Source organism: Macaca mulatta, chromosome X (assembly GCF_049350105.2).
Source record: "Macaca mulatta isolate MMU2019108-1 chromosome X, T2T-MMU8v2.0, whole genome shotgun sequence".
Lineage (NCBI taxonomy): Eukaryota > Metazoa > Chordata > Mammalia > Primates > Cercopithecidae > Macaca > Macaca mulatta.
The window spans coordinates 9,148,552-9,165,730 of NC_133426.1; the positions used below are offsets into that span (position 1 = coordinate 9,148,552).

General features: G+C 44.7%; 1 protein-coding gene across 5 annotated transcripts in view; it reads left to right on the forward strand.

Annotated features, from left to right (window-relative positions):
* TBL1X (transducin beta like 1 X-linked) overlaps positions 1–17,179 on the forward strand; it is a 255,616-nt gene that overhangs the window by 132,444 nt on the left and 105,993 nt on the right. For 2 of the 5 annotated variants that reach the window (XM_077988391.1, XM_077988392.1), the window contains one exon: positions 4,417–4,493. The exons of 2 other annotated variants lie outside the window; for them this stretch is intronic. The gene's annotated coding sequence lies outside the window, so the exon portion shown is untranslated. The remainder of the gene's footprint in view (positions 1–4,416; positions 4,494–17,179) is intronic. One more of the 5 variants, XM_028842124.2, reaches the window with a different exon arrangement.

Sequence of the window (17,179 nt, forward strand, 5' to 3'; positions counted from 1 at the left end):
GGCCAGATCTGGATGGATTCCATAAGTAGCTCGTGCTGTTTCTGGTCAGTGAAGAAAGAGGAAGGCAAAGCCATGTGCATAAGTTTGTTGTGGCTGCCATAACAAAGTGCTGCTGGAGTGGCTAAAACAATAGACATTTACTGTATCCCAGTTCTGGAGGCCAGAAGTCCAAAATCAAGATGTCAGCAGGGCTCTTCCTCCTGAGGGCTTGAGGCAGGATCTGTCCTGTGCCTGCCTTCCAGATTCTGGTGGCCGCTGGCAGTCTTTGGCGTCCCTTGGCTTGTAGCTGCATCACCCAGATACCTGCCTTCATTTGCACACGGCCTTCTCCCTGTGTCCAAATTTCCACCCCCCTACTTTCTTTTTTTGTTTTTTTGAGACGGAGTCTCTGTCTGTCACCCAGGCTGGAGTGCAGTGGCACGATCTTGGCTCACTGCAACCTCCGCCCCCTGGGTTCAAGCGATTCTTCTGCCTCAGCCTCCCGAGTAGCTGGGACTACAAGCATGTGCCACCATACCCGGCTAATTTTTGTATTTTTAGTGGAGACGGTGTTTCACCATGTTGGCCAGGCTGGTCTCGAACTCCTGACCTCAGGTGACCCGCCCACCTCAGCCTCCCAAAGTGCTAAGATTATAGGTGTGAGCCACTGCGACTGGCCAAATTTCCCCTTTTTATAAGGACTCCAGTCACATTGGCTTACAGCTCTATCCTGATGAGTTCACATCTGCAAAGACCCTGTTTCCCAATAAGGAGTCAATCCCCGGTACCAGTTGTAAGGGCTTCAACATACGCCTTGGGAGGGGCAGTCTTGAACCCACAACACCGTCAATTAAAAGGTTCTGCTTTCATTGCCGCCAGCTTGGGAAAAGTTTACCAGGGTGGGCTTGCTGGAGGAGGGTCCTCTCAGCAGGGCAGGGTCATTGCAGTGAAAAGGAGAGAAAAACACACACACAAAAGCAGATAGATTCCCTTGGCAGAAGTGGCCAGCCTAGAGTCTTTGAGTTTTGTAGAGAGATCAGTTGATTACTGCTAGAAATGTCCTCTTCAGAGTCTCTCATTTTCTCTCCCATTTCCTCATACAAAGCTCCAGCCATATTACTACTTCTGGCACAATGGATTTAATGACTTTGGCATATAGGTTTCCCCAAAGCTAAAGCTAAAAAAAAAAAAAAAAAAGATTATTCATGAATACATGAATATGCCACAAACTTTGCCCATAGATAAGACTTTGTGATTTACAAGCAAAATCTGATTGGAAAATAAAATACATTATATGTTAGAATACCAGGAAACTTCTTTTTGGGGAGCGTCTTTATGAAATGAAGTGATGCTAATCTCGCTGTGACTGTTCATCAGAATGTGCTCCACCCCAAAGCCTAGGAGAGGGCGGGACAGCCGGTGACTCTCTTCTGTCAGTAGACACACTAAACCTGAATCCAGGATGGGCAATCGCTGTTTGACACAGCTGTATCTCTTTCCATTGGATCAATAACACTCACTAGGACTTCGTTTGCTTTTAACTGCCTACGATGGAAACCTGGCAAGATGTCTTGGTCTGATCGGGCTGCCGTAACAAAATCCCGTAGACTGAGTGGCTTATAAGAAATGAAACGCATTGCTCGTAGCTCTGGAGACTGGGAAGTCCAGGATCAAGGCGCTGGCAGTTTTGGTGTCTGGTGAGGTCTGCTTTCTCACAGACAGCATCTTTTTGCAGTGTTCTCACATGGTGGAAGGGGTGAGAGAGCTCTCTGGGGTCCCTTTGACAAGGCACTAATCCCATTCTTGAGGTCCCACCCTCATGACCGCATCACCTCCCAGAGACTTTACCTCCCAACACCATCACAAATTGGAGGTTAGGTTTCAACATAGGAATTGGGGGTGGGGGTGGTACACAAATGTCCGGACCATAGAATAGGACATTACAGCTTGGAAAAGCACCAGAGAGAATGATGTTGTTCCTTTGTAACACAGAAAAGCACTTACCTCTCAATTTAGCTGAGCCATTTTGACCCCAGTTGGTTCTGGAAATCCTTGTTGACAAACAAAATTGGAGAGGACCATAGCCTGCCTGCTTTTCCCTAGGCCTGGGGAAAGCTTTTTTATATGGTGTTATTATAATGTTAGGTGTAACAATAAATGAAGGGTTTTTTATGGTCTAATTGGGTAGGACAGGCCTGAACACAGCCAAACCCGTCTGCACAGCATGTTCAATTTAGTCAGTGTACAAACCCTGTGTCATGGGAGCAGAGAGAAAGGTCTGCTTCCATTCCAGAGGATGACAGAGGCTTAAGGACGGTGCTGGCGTTTCAGCTGAGCCTTTAAGAAGGGGAATTTTATCCAGAGGTGATCTTCTTGGAATAGAGAGAACAAACGGGTCAGGGCATGCAGACTTGATTACAGGTGCTCTGGGGACCACTGGAATTTTTGTTGAACGGAAGATGATGAAATAAATCAGTGTTTTAGTGTATTACCTTTGGGCAGTGGCAAGGTCAGAGTCTCCATAGTGAGCAAATCAGTGCACAGACCAGGACAGAAATGCAGGGGAGCATTTGGGGCCTGGAGGGTGGTACCCAGGCCAACACTGTCCCCTTTTTCCAACTCATGTCTGTCCATACAGTTGGGCCAGTGTAGACATCTGGGTCATATAGAGAGGGATTCCAGTGACCCCGTGTGGTTTCTGTGGAGATCTTCAGGAAGGGGTTTTGGGGTGAGAGTTTGTATCTTGTGGCAAGGACACGCTCCCTGGGCTAGGTACATGTGGGTGGTTTCCTTGTCCTACGAATTGCAAATATACAGGGGTAGCTGTTCGGCCCTGGGCAGCCTCTGTAGAGACAGAATGAGTATTTGCTTGCCTGCTCCTGGAAGCCAGTCACTGAGGCAGACCCCTTTACTCATCCAGAAGCATGACTTGGGGATGATTATAGTTCAAGGACATGAGGCCTCGTGGTATCTTCCATCAGCGCCCCCCATTTTACATTTCTGGGATCCCGCTTTCTCTTTTACTGTGATCTGGGCTCCCTTCCACCCCTCTGGCCACTCAGGTGAGGAGGTGCCAGATCCCAGGTGGGCAGGAAGGAATCCCATTGAATGAGATCTTTGGAATTGCAGCGTAGCCTGGAGCTGTGTGTTCATTTTAGATAGAAATATTGACACTATCAACACTATTTGGCTGGGCGCAGTGGCTCACACCTGTAATCCCAGCACTTTGGGAGGCAAATCACTTTGAGGCCAAGAGTTCAAGACCAGCCTGGCCAACATGGCGAAACCCTGTCTCTACTAAAAATACAAAAAAATTAGCTGGGCGTGGTGGCACACACCTGTAATCCCAGCTACTCAGGAGGCTGAGGCACAAGAATCCTTTGAACCCGGGAGGCGGAGGTTGCAGTGAGCCAAAACTGCGCCACTGCACTCCAGCCTGGGCGACAGGTCAAGACTGTGTTTTGAAAAACCAAAAAGAAAGGAATATTGACACTATCTGTCCGCAAAAGGTCAAAGGCATAATTACAGTATGATTTTGTTTCCATTTTTTTCTTATTATTTCATGCAAATGCTGTCTTTTTGAAAGAAGTGGTTATAAGCACAGCGATATTCTATGCTATGTACAGCTCTCATATATAGAACTGTCTAGAATGGCTCATGTTGTTACCATTAAGCCTCAGTTAGGTGACATCAAGGTTATAATATGTAGAATGAATGATCATTGAGTAGAAATCCTGGCTGTGTCTTCCAAGTTCCTTTTTTTTTTTTTTTTTGAGATAGGGACTATCTGCATTTCAGCTTAGCTTGCCACCAGTGTTCCGGTTTCTTGACCATGCTGAGTAGTTTTCAGCCACGCTTTGTATCCCTTAGAAGCCCTTCTTGATTCTGAGGTATGGGGCTCAGAAAACTTTGTCGTGGGAGGTTATGAGTTGGGAAACATGAAAATCAGAACAACAGTAGCTGGTCCTGGCTGCAGGGCTCATCTGCCTGGAGTAGCTTGAAGTTGAATGTTAATATATACTTTATATATGTATAAATTGCAGTTGCTTAATTAGGTAAAGTGCACAGGTGACTTTCTCACACTAAATGGATGATGAGTATTGGGAAGAGTTGACTAAAATTTCACTATCTTTTGCCCGTATACAAACTCCTTGAATTTTAACTCATGAGATATGTGCTATTTAATAAATGATGAGTCTGAGTTTTCTCCCTTTTGGAAATGTCAGGAAAGTCTCAATGATTTTAAGTATCTTTTATTTTATAATAGCAATAGAATCTAGAATTTCTAAAATCAAACTGAGTTCTTGATTAAATATTGAAATGATTGTCTTCATCCACCTGGGAGCAGTCGTTGTGAACGAGAAGCCCCAGTGCATAAATCATTGAATGATACATTGGAGAAGTCTTGGAGTAAAGGAAGATTTGTTTACTTTTCAGACATCCTGGAAGGTGAGCATCAAAGCAGGTGAATGGCTGGCTCTCGGATTCAAGCTTCCCTGATCCTCTCCAGAAGTGTATCCTTCTCCTTTAAGAGAAGTCATGGCAGAATTTTTAATTAATTCTTCAGGAGGACTCATTACTGGGAAGGAAGAAACAACTCATTATAGTAATGGTTTCACATCCATTCTGTGGTTTGGTGACACAGGTCCCTCGGGTCCAGGCTAAGCCGTTGTTCCGGGATCTCTTTTATTGATCTGAAACCCACCCACCACCTTTGTTTTTAGAATGATTAGCTAGTGATGTCGCATACAATAACAATTGTACTGTTTTAAAAGATCTGTAAATGCATGTATGGCCGCGTATATATTTAACAGTTGCATACACAGATGTACTTATTTATAGGTATACATTTGTGGACAAGAGTTGGTTATCACTAAAATATCAAGTCCATGATTTTGGATCTTGCACACTCTCACAGAACACGGAGGGACACGGTAGATGCACGCTGGACCCAGGCTGAGCTTGGTAACCATCTGGAAGGGACTGCAGAGGTTGACACCCAGGGCCAGAGCTCAGCAGAGGGGCCATTTCCTACCTGCAGTTTCCTTGGAAGAGGAGGGTTGAAGCTTACCATGTTGGTGGTGGTTTGTTTCCTGGGGCTGCTGTAGCAACCTGCCACCAACTGACTGGCTTAAAACCTGTATGGTCTCCCAGTTCTGGAGGCCAGAAATGCAGAATCAAGGCGTCCGCAGGGCCCAGCTACCTCTGAGGCCTCCAGGGAAGGATGCTTCCTGCATCCCCTTGCTACTTCTGGTGTTGGCTAGCAGTCCTTGGCTTGTGGGCACATCGCTTCCCTCTCTGCCTCTGTGACTACATGGCCTCCCTGGGTGTCTCTGTCTTCTTGCAAGGACACCAGTCATGTTAGACTATGGCTCCACCCTGCTGCGACTTGACCTCATTTTACTTTAACTAACTGTGTCTGCAATGACCCTTGTTCCAAGTGAGGTTCTGAGGTGCTGCACATTAGGACTTTAGCGTGTTATTTTTGTGGACTCAGGTCACCCCATAACAGTGGTCATGCCCCACCCCATCCCACTCCACCCTTCTGATTCCCCTGGTGTACTCCAGGGTGGCTCTGTGGCCACACATGACCCAGGCCCACTGGCCATTAGACACTTTGGCAGGGTGGCCAAAGAAATTCTTTGTGCTGAGTAAAATTAATGTGTAAATGCGGCAGTGCTCCAAGGGCAGTGTTGCGTGAAAGGGCAGTAGAACCATGGCTGCTGATAAACAGAAGCCTGTTAAGCAGCAAGGTCAAAAGCCAGACACAGAAGTCAGAATTAGCCGGGTGGACTTTTTATTTCACTTCCCCCCTCCCGCCCTTTTTTTTTTTTGCCAGTGGACTGCCAACTGTCCTCTTAGCAGAAGGGCAGTTTTTGAGTAAATGAAGCAGGACTTGATCTGGGTTGTCATAAATTCTCTCTCCCTCAAGAGGTAACTTCTTGTGTTGGCCGGGTCAGAGGTGTAGGGAGATGTCTGTGATGTGTAGAGGGCCTAGTTTGGGGTGCGGGGTGGCTTTGGGTCTGAGAGCCTGCTCTTGGCCACTTGTTGCGCGTGGGCTTTTCCACGTGACAAGACGGGAATGCTGTGAAGGAGGCCGCTGTTCCGCTTGGGATGTTGGCCGAGCGCTGCTGGCCTGTGTCCCTGGAATCCTCTCTGATTCAACCATTGAACATTAACTCTGCGAGGTCACAGCCACCAGCAGGGCTTCTGAGCCTGGCCCTGTTCTGGCTGCAGAGGGTCAGGAAGAGAAGACATTTCACCCTTGGATTTTCTGTGTTTGGAATCCAAGGCCTTTCCCGTGGAGTCTTGTGAGGTTTTCTCGGGAAGAAATGATCCTCTGGGAGAGGCTTGGGTGCAAAGTGAGACATCTTTCAAGACTCTGTGGCTCTTTTCAGGGAAATGCTAAGCCAAGCAAACGGCCGCTCAGAAATGTTCTGTATTTGGAAGTCTCAGAGTGTTAAGGGAAGCCTTGACCCTGGAATGTCCTCGCCTGGTGGTGGCGGCGTCACGTGGTAAGCAGGAGGTAACCTGGGTGCCGTGTCACCCAGGTGACATGACTCAGGGCCACGCAGGATCAGCTTCCAGTGGTAGTTGTGAAGATAGGAGATACGATTGCACATCCTCATTAGAGCCTGCACATGAGATCCAGCTTTATAATTGGAGTCCCAGATAATGAGCATGTGAACATCCGTCAGTTCCGCCTGTTCTGGGTATGATGTCACACTCATAAACAAGCTAAGCACACAAACTGGAATTTTACTTTGGAGGAAAAAAATCCCAATTCTGTTATATGAGGTAATACAAGCAGTTTAAAGCCACAGAGGGTCTCTCTCGTTCAGGTGAATCTGTTCTTCCGTGTTCATGCAATATGATGGAACAGCTTCTTGCATCTTTATGTCAAGAATTTGCCAAAATAAATCAGACGAGTTTAGGATTTACCTCATAGTAAATCAAGAACTTTAAGCAGGGGCCTTTCTTCTGATTAAAAATGTCATGTATACCATTTAGACATGGAAATGCTTAGGTAAGTGGAGCAAATTATTCTCTGGGGATTTAGAACAAAGAAAATCAGTCTGGTTTCTATGGCTGCATGAATCTGGAAGGTAAATTATTAACCCAGTAGAGTAAGATTTTACTAAAAACAGACTAATTTGTGGTGGCAAGACAGATCCAGTCTGTTTGCTAGGGCTTTTGTTTGCGTGCTTGCTTGAAGGCAGACAAGTCAAATTAAACAATAATTATTGGCTTGGAGGGGGAGCAGATGTTTTGGATTAGTTTCTGTGCCACATTCTCTCATTTCCACCAATGCACTCCAGTTTCAGCCCTTCTATCAGTTACCTGTTGATTGCTGTGTAACAAATGACCCCAAAACTCAGCAGGTGACAACTACAAACATTAATGATCTCACACGGGTTCTGAGTGTCGTGAATCCAGGTGCAGCATAACCAGGTGGTTCTGGCTCAGGGTCTCTCGTGAGGTTGCAGCCTGTGCTGCAGCCTTTGAGACCTCGTGTGGGGCTGGAGGGTCAATTCCAGGCTCACTTAGGGTGTGGCTGCAGCAGAAGTGATGCATCGTCATGTGCAGCAATTCTCTTGGTCCTGTGGATCAACCTGGTAAATGTGGGACAGGCTCGTACTGGAGTGTGAATGCCAGGGCTCACGGGCACCGTCTGAGAAGCTGCCTATCATGTACGTCCCTCTTTGTCTTTTACACCCATGGATGGACACCTTGGTCAGAGAATAACTCCTTTTGAGTCCATAATCATCTATCGGAAAATGCTAGGAAAATTACTTGTTGATTTAGCTATGTTCATGGTCTATCTTTGGAGCCATCAGAGCCCACAAATGGAGACTCTCAACAGCTTAGCAGTCAGTTCATTAGAAAGTATTACTACTGTAGCCTGGGCAACATAGTGAGACTCTGTCTCTACAAAAACACAAACATTAGCCAGGTGTAGTGGCGCATGCCTGTAGCTCCTGGAACTTGGGCGGCTGAGGTGGGAGAATCACTTGAGCCCAGAACGTAGAGGCTGCAGTGAGCCATGATGGCTTCACTGCACTCCAGCCTAGGTGACAGAGCAAGGCCGTGTCCCAAAAATAAATAATGAAGAATCACATACCTATTTTTTTTGTTCTTAATTGTGTTTTTGAACAGAAAAACAGTTTTCCCTGCAATCAAATGCAGACAGTTCCTGAGCCCCTAATGGACAAGCCTCCTCAGCTCCCACCTGCACCATACATTTGTGTTAATCTTCCAGTTAACTTCAGAACTGCTGCTGTCTCTCCGTGCTCCTGCCTCAAGACATATAGGAAGTGTCGGCCTTTCCCTTTCAAAAGAACAAAACAATTGAATAACCTACTACAGTCTTCTGTGCAAAGTTAGCTTCAAAAATTATTGAGAATTTTTTCTCCAAACAAATGTTCACAACGTTTACAGAATTTTCCCTTTTACTCAGGATTTCAGCCCCTTTGTCGCTCTTGGCTCTCACAGCACTAAGATCGTCTGTCCGCTCATTCATTGGGCAGATGTTGGGCCCTGCAGTCGGGGTGGTAAAGACAGAGCACAGTCCTAAGGGCAAACAGCTTTCTCAACAGGGATTTGAGGCTCGTGAGGTTTGAACAAATGAGCCTCGTGAGTGCCAGTTCTGGACACTCGGCCTGACTTACCGGACATTTCACAGGTTCCTAAGATTTTAGAGTTGGGAGAGAATCTTTGAGATTCACTTGTAGCCCTTACGTTTTCTAGACAAGGCAGAAGTCCAGTGGGATGAGGCAGTGCTGGTACTGGCACCGCCTCACCCCGGCACTTACATCGCCTGGAAATAAGGCAGAGCCCACTGGGGCCCCCGGGGTCCAAAGCCTCCAGCTATATGGCTGAGTTCTAGCGTTGGAGTTGCCACTCTCACGCTTGCCAGTTGCTTTGGCATGAAGCTTAGTGGCACCAGTGTGTTTCTGTCTTCTCAGCTCGTGGCCCTGGCCCTGAGACCTGAGGCTTGGATGGCACTCCCACTTCTTGCTTGAATTCTTCCCTGGAGAGTTCTCACCTTCCCTGCTTTCCAAGTCCAGCTGAGATGGGCAACCAAAACTTCCCAAGGGAGAAAACAGCTGAAAATGGAAGTAGAGTATGAAAGACGATGGCTTTTCTTTTTTCTTTGTTCCTTTTATTTTTTAAAATTTATTTATTTATTTATTTGCTTATTTAAGATGAGGTCTTCACTCTGTCACCCAGGCTGGAGTGCAGTGGTGTGATCATAGCTCACTACAGCCTCAACCTCCTGGGCTCAAGCAGTCCTCCCACCTCAGCCGCTCAAGTAGCTGGGGCCACAGGCACACATCACCTTGCCTGGAATTTTTTTTCCCCCCCAATTTTTGTAGAGACAGGGTGTCACTGTGTTGTCCAGGCCATTCTCAAACTAACTGCCCTCCTGCCTTGGACTCCCAGAGTGCTAGGATTACAGGCATGAGCCGTGTCCCTGGCCGAGAATGTTTTTCAATTTGGGCTTGTTCAGTGTTTTTCACATGATTAGACTGGGGTGGTAGGTTTTGAGGAAGAAGACCCCAGAGGTGAAGCGCCCTTCTCACCACATCATATCAAGGGTAGGTACTATCAACCCGACTCATCACTGTTGCTGTTGACCTTGACCACTTGGTTAAGGTCATGGGTGTTGGGTTTCAATTAATGTTTTTCCCTTTCCCTGCGGTATTCTTTCAAATTCCCCACTCGAGTGGAGGAGGGGTGTTAAGCGTCTCTTCCCGGAGGTGGTTTATTTTGGTTTTGTGTTAAAATATATCAGTGCAGATCTATTCACCCATCTCTTGATAGAGGGAATAGGATTTTTCTTGGGACGGGGATACCTTATTCCTAGTTTGGAGTCAGCTTTCCCCATTCTCGATGGTGTAGCCTCTACAATGTTTGTGTCTTTGAAGTGGAGTGGGAATTTAAAGAGATTTATGAAACCATCTCGGTAGAGAATCTATCTAGGATTTTTTTTTTTCTTTTCCCAAATCCGTTGAGGCGACCTGTCTTGGTTAAGTCTCTTAAAAAGCAGTCAAAGTGGTTTTTGTAGAAAAAATAATTTTGGGGTACTCCTAGTTCACCATTTTATATAATATTTAATTACTTTTCATAAATGCAATAACGAGGCCAACTGACATAAGCGAATTTGAGGCAGTCAGCAGTTTGGGTGTTTCAGACTCAGGTAGGCAGCTCAGGCGGGAGATGGCAGGGGAAGCTCAGCAGGCAGCTGCCCGCCTTGGTCAGTTCAGCCAGGTTAAGTGGAGGCGTTCCTAAGAGAGTTTCTCCTCTGAGTGTTTTTAGAAGCAGCAAATATCAGCTATAAATATTTAATGTTGTGTTTATAAACTTTAGCATCATAAAAATACAAAAAGGTGACTGGACGGGGGTTGGTCAGTATATACCTAGGGGAGAAAAGAACTTCCTCAGCACATCACACTGCATAAGGAAAACCGTCTGAAACGTTCTTAGAAGAAAAGTCAGTAGGTAAACAACGGTTGTGTAATGTGATGGATACCCGCCAGAGGAAGCACTAGTCTTTGCTTGCCAGGGTTTTCATCATTCTTTTCCAATTATGAAAATTAATATGCTGTAAGCAGTTTTAAAAAATAAAATTAAGCATGAAAAGAAAAACATCTGTAAACCCACCCCTAGAAGTTTTGCCCCCCAGCATTTTGGTGTGTTTTCTTCCAGGTGTGTGTGTGTGTGTCCTGCTGTACTCTGAGCTTTGTAGTAAGCATTTGATCATCCAGCAACATCGATTGAAAATGTTTGTATGCATCTCTTTCATCAAGTACATGTTCCATCATCTATATCACATGTGTTGCTGGAGATTTCGATTGCTTCCATTTTCCTTTAGGATAGATTGCTGGAAGTAGAACTGGAGGGCTCTTGAGACCCATTACCATATTGCTTTCCCGAGAGGTTGTGCGGGTTGCATGGCAGTGAGGAGGGACGGGGGTAGGTGGAGGGGCTGTGGCACAGGCCTCTCCAGCACTTCATGTGAACATGGTCAGCTGAGCCGGGAATGCATGACATCTTTATTTTTCCCCTTGCATTTCTTTAATTCCTAATGAGGTGGAATATTTGATCACATTTGTCAGCTATTTGCATTTCTTTTTCCATGTATTAGACCTAAGCCGCCTTGAAAGGTGTATCTCAGGTTCTTTCCAATATTGCACTTTGTTAGTTTCTCTTGAATCCCAGTTATTTTAAGGATTGCTGTGTTGGAGTTTCAGCTGAAGGGGCCATTTCTGATGTTTGCTGGTCCATTAGCCTCCTGACCTGAGCCAAACTGTGCATCTTCGTGTTAGAGTTGCATATGAAACAAGAGCTAAGTCCAGAAAGCAAGAACAAGCTAGCAGATTGATTTTCCGAGATGGAGCATACCAGGGCACTTCTGTTGTTGACTGTACCACTCTCTCCTGAAGGGCCCTGGTTGTGTACCGCAGTTGGGACTGCTGATGCGTTGGGGTGTTACAAGAGCATGCTGAGGCTGCTCTCCTGTTTCCTGGTGTGCTGATCAAACTTTATAGAATGACAGTTGTAGGAAAAGCACAGATTCTTATGTTAGCCAATAACAGATTATTTTTAATGTTATTATAAATTGGCAAGCTTACTAATTTGTTTCTACCTGTCATTAGCCAAAGTTCAGTGTTTCCCAAGGATACATGTGAACGTGTGTGTATGTGACATCGGTTGTATTTTTCACATGAATTAATTGAGTATCTATTATGTGGCAAGCTGTGTGCTGTCTTTGAAGCACTGAGCTGTCTTATAAATACACACAGGATGAGGAGAGGATCGTTTTCTATATTTCTGTGAAGTCCTTTTCCAAATTCCCATTCTTTTGCTGCTTCTGTATCTCCTTTCACTGCTTTAGGGCATCCCGGGTAGAAAGCTTACCTAATGTCAACTCCAGTTCTTCCTTTTGTAGTTTTCGTTTTAAGCATGGTTTCTGGGGGGGTTTTTTTCCCCTCTAAAGAAAGCTTCTCAAACTTTGAAATGAAAACAAATGAAAAGAGAGGGAAAAGATTCAGAAATTATTGATAGGTTGCTAAAAACAAATGCTATGATAATTTTGGGTTGGAGCATCTGTCGTTTTACAGCACGACAGATTTAGCTTCTTAATGATGTTTGTGTATTTTTCCTCAAAAGTATATTGACTAGGTAGGAGTTGAGCCAAGCCTTGAATGAATCATTTCCTGCCAAATTCAATAGACTGAGCAAATCCTCGGAGAAATGGCCATATTTCTCTAACACTGGGTTCCTCTCAGGGCTCAAGATTCCATTTTCTCTTAGTACTTTGCTCCTACAGACTAGGAGTCCTCTTCGTGCTACAGTGTGCAGCGTGCACGGAAACTGTGAATGGAGAAGCAGCCGTTCATGCTGCCAAGTTTCTTCCAGAAGGTGGCTCCTGGTGGATGACTTTCAGTCTGAACTCAGTGTCGCCGGGCGTGTGTATGCCCACACATTGCCAGTTTAAGCTGTGGACAAACAGAACGGATATTCTCTGACTGAAATAAACATACAAGCAAAACACTCTGTCTTCATTCAGCATCATTTGCATCCCATAAAATAATGACTTCTCCTTAATGCCCACCTTTCTTATGGGTGGTTCTTAATTAGTTCCAAACAGAACTTAACTGGCCGTAATATTCCACTTGCTAAAACAAGGGCAGTCGAGTGTTCGATTTGCCGTCATGGATTAGATGCATGCAGTCACCCAGTGCTGTTTGCCCGAGCATCTGTAGGCGTGGATTCCCCAGTGCTGATTCCCCAGTGCTTGTAAGGGGCAGGACTTAATTAAATCTTAAAGTGACAGCTGAAAATTTAAGGGTCAGGAAGTCATGTCTAAAAGGGGATTTAGTATAACAATAATAACAGCAGTGACTAAGACTAATCCTGGCTCAGTCATTTTGTTTGGGGTCACCTGGTCTTAATTAGCAGCACTCTGGGATTTGAGTGGCGCTGTGCTGTTGCCCACAAAGCCCATCAGTGGCACCATTGCCTGTGTTCTTCAGGGCAGTCTGTTAGGGAGGGTGGCACAGGTGTTGGCATGGTCATCTCCATTTTATAAGTGAGGGAACCTCAGCCAGGCAGGATCCTTGCCCAGATGCTCTGTGGGGAGCCCCGTGAGTTTGTAACCCTCCGTGCAGCCTGCCAGGTCAGCGGCCCCAAAATGGAGAGATACAGAGGGCCACCAAAGTGTAAGGCGGGGCGTTGGCTAGTGACACAAGCCACCTTTCGATCGCCTGGGCGCTCTGAAACCCACAAATATTCGCCTGGACCTTGGTCAGGTGTCTCACAGAACCTACAGTAAATCACTCTGTCAAGAATAACTTCAAACAGAAAATCGCTTTTTGTTTCCTAGAGAAGGCTAGTCTTCAACTACAACAACTTGTGATTTTTAATCTGTTTCACGCTGGTCGGGGGAAAAAGAAAAGATGTTATGGGCGTATAATTAAAAATTTGTCGGCAGATACAATTACAGGAAGAATCATGTGGCCTAAAAAACTGAAAGCCTCCATATGCCTCTTCCTCTTGCCAGCTACAGTCCACAAATTGTAGAGCCTGCGGGCACTGTGGAAGCCAGCTAGATTTGCTCTATCCAGTAGCAACAGATTGGGAGCCATACATGGAATTTATACTTTTCTAGCAGCCACAGGAAAAGAGTACAAAGAAGCAGGTAAAATTTGTATTGCAACATCTATTTTACTGTGTATTAATATTGCAATACCTGTTTTAATATATAATAATGCCATAATATATCTTATTTAACCCAGCATATCCAAAATAGCATCATTTCTACAAGCGATTCCTATTTTAAAAATTATCCACAAGGTATTTTTTATGTTCTTTCTTTTTTGTACAAAGTCTGCAAAATCCGGTGTGTTCTTTGGTCAGTGACGTCTGAGATCCCAAGCTCCTATGTCTGTCTGAAATTATGAAAATCAAGTCATAATGTGAAAAATAATTTTTAAGCTGAAAGTTACACTGTTTCTGGGAGTTTTAAACTAGGATAGTTTGCGGTTATTAATCTGTTCGGAATTAGTCCAGAAAAAAATGCTGTGGATCAATAACTTGAAAATGTGTTTGTGGACCACTTAAAGAGGAATCGTGTGGCTGAATAGTCCCTGTTACCCCTCCACCCTGCAGACTCCAATAGGAGAATTTCAGTTGCTACAGACTCTCCTTGGTGGCCAGGCTGCCTAGCGCTCTCCCGTCCCACCAATGGTGTGGCTCCTATCACTGAGGAACAGACCTTACCATTTCATTTCCTTTTAATTAATTTAAATTTAAAAAGCAACACTTCCTTGGTTACTGGAATGTTGGGAACCATGTGGGAATGTGCATCTGTATTTTCCAGGGTCTATTTTATTACCTATATTACCAGTCATGTATTTCCAATGAAAATGTAACTTGTGAATTGAGATATAGTAAAATTATAAAATACATACACTGTGATGATTGGGGAAATTTAGTAGGAAAAAGGAATGTAAAAGATCTCAGTAATTTTTTAAATAGAATACAAGTTGAAATGATACTATTTTGGATACACTGAGTAAATTAAAATATATCAAGAAAATTAAATTACAGGCTCACACCTGTAATGCCAGCACTTTGAGAGGCCGAGGCAGGCGGATCACCTGAGGTCAGGAGTTCAAGACCAGCCTGGCCAACGTGGTGAAACCCTGTCTCTACTAAAAATACAAAAGTTAGCCGGGCGTGGTGGGGCATGCTTGTAGTCCCAGCTACTCAGGAGGCTGAGGCAGGAGAATAGCTTGAACTCGGGAGGCAGAGGTTGCAGTGAGCTGAGATCGCACCACTGCACTCCAGCCTGGGCGACAGAGTGAGACTCCATCTCAAAAAAAAAAAAAAAAAAAAAAAGAAAAGAAAAAGAAAATTAATTTAAAATTACACGTAAGGCTTGCCTTAGATTTCTGTTGGGTTGTGCAGATCTAGACCACAGTTGTCATGTAATAAAGGAAGGAGAGTTTAAAATTACAGGCTCACAGTTAATGATAAAATTCCGACCTGAGCCCAACACCAGACATTCCAAACACTCAAGTAAGTCAGTCTGATGATTTGTAAGCCTGAATGTTGAGCCATCTTCAAATGTGATGACCTCATCTTAACTCTTTTCCAAGCTCCCACTTTGGGTGTATCAAGAGGCTAAGTGTGGTGGCTCACATCTGTAATCTCAGCACTTTGGGAGGCTGAGGCAGGAGGATTGCTTGAGGCCAGTCATTTGAGACCAGCCTGGGCAACACAGCAAGACCCCATCTCTACAAATTTTTTTTTTTTTTAATTAGCCGGATGTGATGCACACCTGTAGTCCTGGCTACTTATGAGGCTTGGATTGGAGGATCATTGAGCCCAGGAATTTGAGGCTGCAGTGAGCCAGGATCATGCCACTGCACTGTAGCCTGGGAGACAGAGCAAGACAAAACAAAAAACAAAACAAAAAAATGAATTGGCCAAGAGAAGTCAAGGCTCTTCTGGCTTGGAAGGGAGCCAAGTCCTCAGTCTATCCTGTGTTTCTCATCCTGGCAGCATCCCCATGAGATAAAAATGATTATTCCCATTGTACACTTAAGGTAAAAGGTCTGAAACAGATGAAATAATTGCACCATGACTATAGAAACTAGTAAGAGTCAGCGCCTGGAATTAAGCCCAGGGCTGTCTCCTTTGACACTGGCCAAAAAGCAGAAACCTCCTTTGATGAAGGGGCTTACTTCAAGCTTTGTTTATTTGGTGAAAACACTCCAGGGCTCCAGAAACTTAACATTTGGCTCCACATCCAGAAAAGTAAATTTACAAAATGGTACTACAAGTGGTGATCCTCGTTCACCTGGGATTGCTGGGGTATGAGCATTCTGGCAATACCTGGGTTTCTGATCAGGATGTCATTCGCAGCTGTAGACGGTGATACTCAGTCACCTGGACTCTGGGATTGCTAGGGTATAAGCATTCTCGGAATACCTGGGTTCCTGACCAGGAAATCACTCAGAGCTACAGATCGAATGCTTTACCCCTTTTCTCCTGTGTTATATGATGTCGGTTAGCACCTTTTAACCTTTTTAGAAGATAGGTGGGAAGTTGAGTTAGCTAAATCAACAGGTAGCTGATGGCCTAGAATACAACTTTCTGTAGCTTTCAACGTGAGGATGAGGGGCGTCTTGTTCCCTAAACTGCTGCCTCATGATGGGGAACTGCAGCATTGTCTTGCCTTGTGTCTGAGTACCCATGTAAAATTCAGTATTTCGTTATTAAAAGATAAAGGGGAAGAAGGGATAACAATAGACGAAGAGATTCCATGCTAGTCCCCATCCTCATTCTGGTGAAAAGTTGGCATTACTCAGACAATCACACACTCCATGCAGAATTGTAGGCTGTGGAAAACAGAGCTGTAGATGGTGTACTGACAGCTGCTACAAAGGATGCCTCTGCCCTGCCTTTCATGCCCAGCTTTGAGTATATCGTGTCTCTTGCTCATTACTGATGCTGAGTTTTAGCCACAGAACCAGAGGCCTTTCTTTTTCCGCAGATGGGACTCTGAACTGTGTTTTAATGATTAGAGGGAGCAGTGAAGATTTTCGCTGTGAGCATTTTCACTCCCTTTCCCATCCTTGGCCAGAGATGATCTCACATGGTCTTAGCAGGAGTGCATGTTGTTTATCTTGGGAGCTTTTTGCACAGGGAAAGCCTTTGTCTTCCAGCTCTGTGAATCTTTCTTCGCTGTGTAGCACCTTGCAGAACATTTGCACATATTAGGCTCTTGGTGAGCACTTAGGTTCCTCAGTCATTTGCATTCATGTCGTGTTTCAATAACACATTCAATGAACCAGCAAGTATTTATTGAACATCTACTATGTGAAACACAGGGAAGATAGCCATGAACAGACCAGGCACAAATCTTACATGCTAGTGGAAAAAAATGTACGCCATGGATGACACTTTGGGTATTATGATGCAAAGAATGAAAACATATTAAATCACTTTGGTATTTGCATTAGATTGTGTCCTGTTTCAGATTGGTGTATTTGCCAAAGAGCAGATAGTAACAATTGTGTGTACCCCCCACCCACCAGAAAAAAACACAGTAAAAGTGCTAAACTATTGAATATTTTTAAATGTTATTATATTTGAAACATTTGTTTGTAATTTTGAGCCATGTAAT